This window comes from Balaenoptera acutorostrata, chromosome 5, assembly GCF_949987535.1.
Source record: "Balaenoptera acutorostrata chromosome 5, mBalAcu1.1, whole genome shotgun sequence".
Taxonomy (NCBI): Eukaryota; Metazoa; Chordata; class Mammalia; order Artiodactyla; family Balaenopteridae; genus Balaenoptera; species Balaenoptera acutorostrata.
Window position 1 is genome coordinate 108,603,622 of NC_080068.1, and position 7,387 is coordinate 108,611,008.

Genomic DNA, 7,387 nt, shown 5'->3' on the forward strand with positions numbered 1-7,387 from the left:
ACAGGGCTTGAGGCAGGAGGAAAAGGTGAAAGTAAAATATTGCAAGAAAACTTGCTAAGTGTTTCCAAAGCTAAGTTCTAATTACTTCCCTGCCCCCATTTTTAAAAAAAATTTTCTTCTAAAAACCTGCCTTGTTTTTGTCTGCACCCATTGAACCTAGGGTGCCTTTGTGGTTCTGTCTGAAAGTATACCTTCTTCCTACTGCTTTTTTCTCTTCTGAATTTCTAGATGTCTCTTGCTCCTTCTCCATTCACAGGTCTCATCTCATTTATATTTTATAGAAATAAACATGACTCTTCAGTCAATGGCATACTCCAATTTATCTCATGGTTACATGTTTGTTTTAGCCATTACATCCTTCATCTTGGGAAACAAAAGAAAGGACAGTGCTCACTTTGGAAGCACATAGACCAAAATTGGAATCATACAGAGAAGATAAGCATGTCCTCTGTGCAAGGATGACATAAATTTGTGATACATTTCATATTTTTCCAATAAGCATATGAAAAGATAAATCATACATCATTAGAGAATTGCAAATTTTAAAATATGAAATTGTTTCCACTATTCATGCGTTAGAATAACTAAAATTCCAAACATTGGCAACATCAAATGCTGGCAAGAATGTGGAGCAACAGAGAAAATACAACATCATGCTGGTGGGAACACAAAATGGTACAAGCACCTTGGAAGACTGTTTGGCAGTTTCTTCTAAAAATAAACATATTCCCACCATAAGATCCAGCAATCACATTCCTTGGTATTTACCCAAATGAGTGGAAAGCCTGTGTCCACGCAGAAACCTGCACATGGATATTTATAACAGTTCTATTCATAGAACTTCAGTAGGTAAATGGATACACTGTGGTCCATCCAGACAATGGAATATTATTCAGTGAGCTATCAAGCCATGACAAGACATGGAAGAAACTTAAATGCATATTACTAAGTGAAAGAAGCCAATCTGAAAGGCTACATACTGTATGAATCCTGGTATAAGACATTCTAGAAAAGGCAGAACTATGGAGCCAGTTAAAAAAAAGATCAGTGGTTGCCAGGGGCTAGAGGAAAGGGAGGGATAAGTAGCTGGAGCACAGAGGATTTTTAAGGCAGTGAAACTATTCTCTATGAAAACATGTCATTACAATTATCAAAACCCATAAAACATATAACACCAGGATGGTACAAATTAACTTATTTACAAAATAGAAATAGAGTCACAGATGTAGAAAACAAACTTATGGTTACCAAGGGAGAAAGCGGGGGAGGGATAAATTGGGAGATTGGGATTGACATATGCACACTACTATATATAAAATAGATAACTAATAAGGACCTACTGTATAGCACAGGGAACCTAACTCAATACTCTGTGATGACCTATATGGGAAAAGAATCTAAAAAAGAGTGGATATATGTATACATATAACTGATTCACTTTGCTGTACACCTGAAACTAACACAACATTGTAAATCAACTATACGCTAATAAAAATTTTTTTTTAAAAAGGAGTGAACACTAAGGTAAACTACGGGCTTTGAGTGACTGGTACTGTTCTATTCACTGAGCCTACAGCAGTGACAGACAGATTGAGTCCTCTCTCTATGGAGTTTGGACCCTAATGGAAGAAGAGAGTCAATAAGAAATGTAATAAAAAATTAAATGAAGTGCCTAATTTATATTTTATATTCCCTTCTTCATGCAAATGAATTTTTCTTATTCTCTCTCTCCTTTGCACTCACACGAATGCATGCACAGAAACACACACGAACACACACACACACACACACACACACACACACACAAGCATACATCTACTCACAGACCTGGCTGATGGACCTCAGAAAAAAAATGATATCTACGATACAAGCTCTGCTACTTTATGCCATGACTAATACCCTTCTAAGCGACTTATTTTTCCTTGAAATTCTTTGGAATGTATTGATCCTTGGAAAACAAACATTTTGTAATGGATGAGAGAAAGAACAGGAGCAGATGAATTGCGAAGGTGACTGGGTGGACTGTTTTCTGTGACCTGTTCCAATTTTGAAAGTGTAAACCACGATTTGTAAAGTCATAGAAAAGAATATTATTCCAATAAATTTTTAACATTACAACACTGTCAAAGTACACCCTGTTCTTCAAGGGATAAGCTTTAAACTCTTTGTCATTTGTGAAATATGAATCTGAAAGCTTACACTAACAAAATCAATAAATGTTTAATTCCTTAGCTGTGCAAACTGTTATAATGCTAAGTTCAATAATTTATGTTCTTCTTTTCTTTGGGGTTTTTTAATGAATTGATGTTTTGGAGGCCAGCAATAAGTTATGTAATGAGACATGTCAGAAATCTTGAAAAATGATTGCAAAAACCTCACAATTAGAGCAGATCTACAAGAAAACATTTTCTCCATCTATGCAGATACTGTGTCCTTCCATGGAAGACTGATGAGGTGTTAAGCCCCCAGCCTGAGGAGCAGCCTGTGGGCAGCAATTAGGAAAGGCGGTGATGAAGGGGGCCAGGAAACCCTGTTTCCTTCTCCATTGTCCTCTCCACCAAGAGATGGTACCCACCAGCTGAGAAAGGTCTGCCATTTCCACTTAGGAGGGACCTAGCTGGGGTGAGCAGAATTACTGCGATGTTCCCCTGGCTCTTCTACTAGAGAACCAGTCATAAGACTGGCCAGGCTCAGTTTTCTTAAGGGTTACGGCCGAGGATATCCAATTGGCTACTTTGTTTTCAGTAAAGATAAATTGATCTTATAAACAAACCAAAAATAAATAAATACATAAATAAGTAAATAAATAAGAATGAAAAAGCCCTCTTAATTCCAGTTTTATTTCCACCTTTTCCCCAAATCTCCCTTTGAGCTCCATTCCTATGGTCATCCCATTTATATTTTTAAAATATTCTTAGAATATAATGGTAATGTCCATAAAATCCTATCATTCTTGGTAAAACAAATATTACCATACATTGACAGTTTCCTTTTTACCCCTCCCACAAAGAGATGAGAAAATTGCATCATATAAATAAATATAGAAATAATACCAAAATATTTTTTAAATGCCAGAATTACTAATTTCACAAATGAGCTAGGTGGAAACACAGCTAGAAAATAAGCTGTAGTTAGATTGAATGCTTCCTCTTCATCAGGTTCTCAGCTGATTGTCTCTTTTTCTGCTATCACGGTCTTCCTAATCAACAGCAATTCCTGCTAGCTGTGGTTCAGAGTTGAGGAAACCAATTTTTCTTTTTAACGAGAGGGGCACTGAATGATTTAAGAATACATTCAACTAGTTTAACAGCTTCTCTCCCAGTTAGCTGAAAAAGCAGCTGGAGAACCACTTGGCTGTTCCTCAAAGCACCATAAGTCAACATGCTCCATGGAGAACAGAAGTGAATATCCTGATTCAAACCAAACATCCAAACATTTTCTCCCCCAGTAAAAGGAGTTGAGGATTGATTGTTTATTAGTTTCCTAGGGCTGTCTTAATAAATTTCCACAAACTGGGTGACATAAAACAACAGTAATATATTCTATCAGTTCTGGGAGCTAGAAGTTTGAAATCAAAGTGCCATCAGGGTGATACTCCCTCTGCAAGTTCTAGGAAAGATTCCTTCCTTACCTCTTCCTGGCTTCTGGTGGTTGCTGACAGTCCTTGGTGTTCCTTGGCTGTACCTGCACCACTTTAATCCCTGCCTCTGTCTTTCCATGGCCTTCTTCTTATGTGGCTTTGTGTATTCCTTGGCTTTCCTTATAGGGACACCAGTCATTGGATTTAGGACCTACACTAATCTAGTATGATCTAGGTCATGAGTAGACATGAATTGTGGAGGGACACTGTTCGCCCATTACCAATTCTCAAAGTAAGTCTAAAATAGGTAAGTCTGGTTGCCAAGGAACTCAGAATAATAAGTGAATTTCTTGTCCTCCACGTGGGAAAAAGCGCCCACCAGTTGAGAGTAATTTGGGAGTAATTTCAACTTCAAAGGGAAAATAAGTTTCATCATAAAAGCCACAGAAAGTGTTCACTTGTGCCTCAAAACATAACAGGATAACTTTATTCTGTTAACATTTTATAGAGGTTTAATATTAAAATATATTGAATTAAATGACTAATATAGTAAGAAATGGTTTAGTATCTACATGAAGCTTATTCATCTCTGAAAAGTATAATAGTTTGGATCCCCATCATCTGCATATAGATTTCCTTTAATCCTTCTGTTTGTCTAACTAATTATCTTAGGCGCAGCCCCATTGCTAATAAGCCTATGATCATTCCAGTCTATACAAAGGCATTCAAAGGAAAGCACACAATAAATGGAAACCCTCACTCTTTCTAGAATGTAAACATATTCAACTTGGGATCATCAAAATTATGAAAGGAAATCCTGGCTTTGAAAACTCTCGTCTTTTTGTCAAAGTGATACAGGCTATTTACTCCTGATAATATAAAGAAGATATGATTCTTGAAATTATGTAAATCCAAATCTTACCTTGTGCAGTACATCAGTAAGAAAAGATCTTGGGACATCTGCTGGCAGATATGAATTTTACTCCATGTTTCTGGAGGATAACAACAGCTTCAACAGCAACAACAAAATACTAACTTGCTTTATTTTTCTAAGATAAATTGAAATCATGTTCTTAGTTCCCGTCAATTTGGTATGTGTAGAAAATCCAGTTTCCCTCTCTTTATTTCCCTCCCCACCCAACACGTGTGCAGTGGATCTGGGATCTTCATAGAGTCCAGAAGATACTTGGAATTTCTTTTGCGTGTTGGTACCACCAGTACTTGCTGACATGCTTGTGCTCATTGTGCAGTCAAGAATAGTCCTTTGGAAGCTTTGGCTGGTTCTTCTCTGTTTCCTACTTAGGCTCAGGGATCTTCTCAGAACCTCAATCCCAGTGCTTTGTCCTGAGCTTCCCTGTGGGCCTCAGGACACTATTCCTTTCTGAAGTCTGGTCTCATCCAGCCCAGAAGGAGGGGTGGTCTAGTCTGGAAATGTCTGTCATCTTGATAACACATCTCCTTCCTGATTTACAATGATTCCTTTTTCTGTTCCCCAGGAACTGCCCCTTCCACAGCTTTCCCTTCAGTTCTTGCCTTCGTCTTTTCCTTTGCTGAGATGTTCCTTGTTATTTTCTACATAATGTGAATTTTTCTTGCCCAAGAGAGAGGGTTCTGGTAAGAAATACCCAGACCAGTTAGTTAATTTTTTTTTTTTTTTAATTTTATTTATTTATTTATGTATCCATTTATGGCTGTGTTGGGTCTTCGTTTCTGTGCGAGGGCTTTCTCTAGTTGTGGCAAGTGGGGGCCACTCTTCATCGCGGTGCGCGGGCCTCTCACTGTCACGGCCTCTCTTGTGGCGGAGCACAGGCTCCAGACGCGCAGGCTCAGTAATTGTGGCTCACGGACCTAGTTGCTTCGCGGCATGTGGGATCTTCCCAGACCAGGGCTCGAACCTGTGTCCCCTGCATTGGCAGGCAGACTCTCAACCACTGCGCCACCAGGGAAGCCCCAGTTAGTTAATTTTTAATTTTTAATTAATTTATTTATTTTTAAGATAGACAGATTATTTATTTATTTATTTATTTATTTTTGGCTGCGTTGGGTCTTTGTTGCTATGCACGGGCTTGCTTTAGTTGTGGCAAGCGGGGGCTACTCTTTGTTGCGGTGCGCGGGCTTCTCATTGTGATGGCTTCTCTTGTTGCAGAGCATGGGCTCTAGGCATGCACGCTTCAGTAGTTGTGGCACGTGGGCTTAGTTGCTCCGCGGCATGTTGGATCTTCCCAGACCAGGGCTCAAACCCGTGTCCCCTGCATTGGCAAGCGGATTCTTAGCCACTGTGCCACCAGGGAAGCCCTAATTTTTTATTTTTAATTAACCTTTTTATTTTCAGATAGAAAATAAAGATTTGTATGCAGTTGTAAGAAATAATTCAGCTCTAGAGATCCCATGTATCCCTTACCTAGTTTCACCTAATGGTAACATCTTGCAGAACTGTAGTACAGTATCACGACCAGTGTTGTGCAACATCGGTGTAGTCAAGATACAGAACGTTCCATCACTACAAGTATCCTTTATGTTGCCCTTTTATAGTCACATCCACTTTCCTCTCATCCACCCCCTCCCCAGCTCCTGGTCCCCTTGTTAACCCCTGGCAACCAGTAATCTGGCCTTCATTTCTATAACTTGTTATTTCAAGAATGCTATATAGATGGAATAATACTGTATTTAATCTTTTGTGAATGGATTTTTTTCACGGAGCATCTTTTTGGAGATTCATCCAGATTGTTGCATGTATCAATATTTTGTTCCCTTTTGTTGCTAAGTCGTATGTGAGTTTGTTGAACCACTTACCTACTGAAGACATCTGAATTGTTTCCATTTGGGGGCTATTAATAATAAAGTTTCTATAGACATTTGTGTATAGGTTCTTGTATGTATATAAGTGTTGAATCCTCTGAGATAAATACCTAGGAGTGCAATTGCTGGGTCATATGGCAGCTGCATGCTTAATTTAAGATAGTACTAAACTGACTTCCAGAGCGGCTGTACCATTTTGCATTCCCACCAGTAATGTATGAGAGAGCCACTCTCTCCACATCCTTGCCAGTATTTGGTGTTGTAACTATATTTTATTTTAGCCATTTTAATATGTATATAGTCATTTCCTGTTGTTTTAATTTACACTTCTAGCTGGGACTACTTACTCTCTTCCTGTCCTCAGAAAAGAGGGCTGTTTTGTGTGGGCTTTTGATTTCCAGCCAGAAAGCAGCATGTCTGCGTTCAGCACAGCTTCTGCCCTCAAATCAGCCCTTGTGTATATGAGACATCTGAAGTGTGTAATTGTTTTTCCGTTTTATCTCGAGTTAAGATTATCACAAAAAAGACAGTCTCCACAATCAGTTTCTATGTGTTATTAACACGCCTTGAGGAGTTAAGTCTTAGTCATTTTTGTACCCTCAAATCCTAGCAGTATGTTACATATTTGATGAATGAATTAATTGATCTAGTAAGAATAAGAATATAATGATAGGACTTTACGTTTAAATATTAATAAACCTAATATCTGCTTAGCGTGTCAGAGGTCACCATGGGCTTCAATTTAGATGACTTAAGTTGGCATTTATAGAAAACCTGAGAGGTGTGTATTCCTAACTCTAGGGTCAGGAAAACCAGTTCTGCCACTTATGTGCAGAGTGATCTCAAATAAGCCAAAGCCTAGTACCTCACAGTTCTTAACTGGCTAAATGTTTAAAAATACACCCTTAGCCCTAATTTCAGCTGTAAATTGGAAATAATTGTAGTACTTATATCATAGGATTAAGTTCAGGGTCACCTTACACTTACAGTGCTAGCCATATGGAAAAC

General features: G+C 38.4%; 1 non-coding gene across 1 annotated transcript; it reads left to right on the top strand.

The window, feature by feature from the left end:
- Positions 1–386: 386 nt before the first annotated feature.
- On the top strand, positions 387–491 carry LOC114238986 (U6 spliceosomal RNA). Its single transcript, XR_003624201.2, has one exon. It is a non-coding gene; the product is annotated as a U6 spliceosomal RNA (small nuclear RNA).
- The last annotated feature ends 6,896 nt before the right edge of the window (positions 492–7,387 follow it).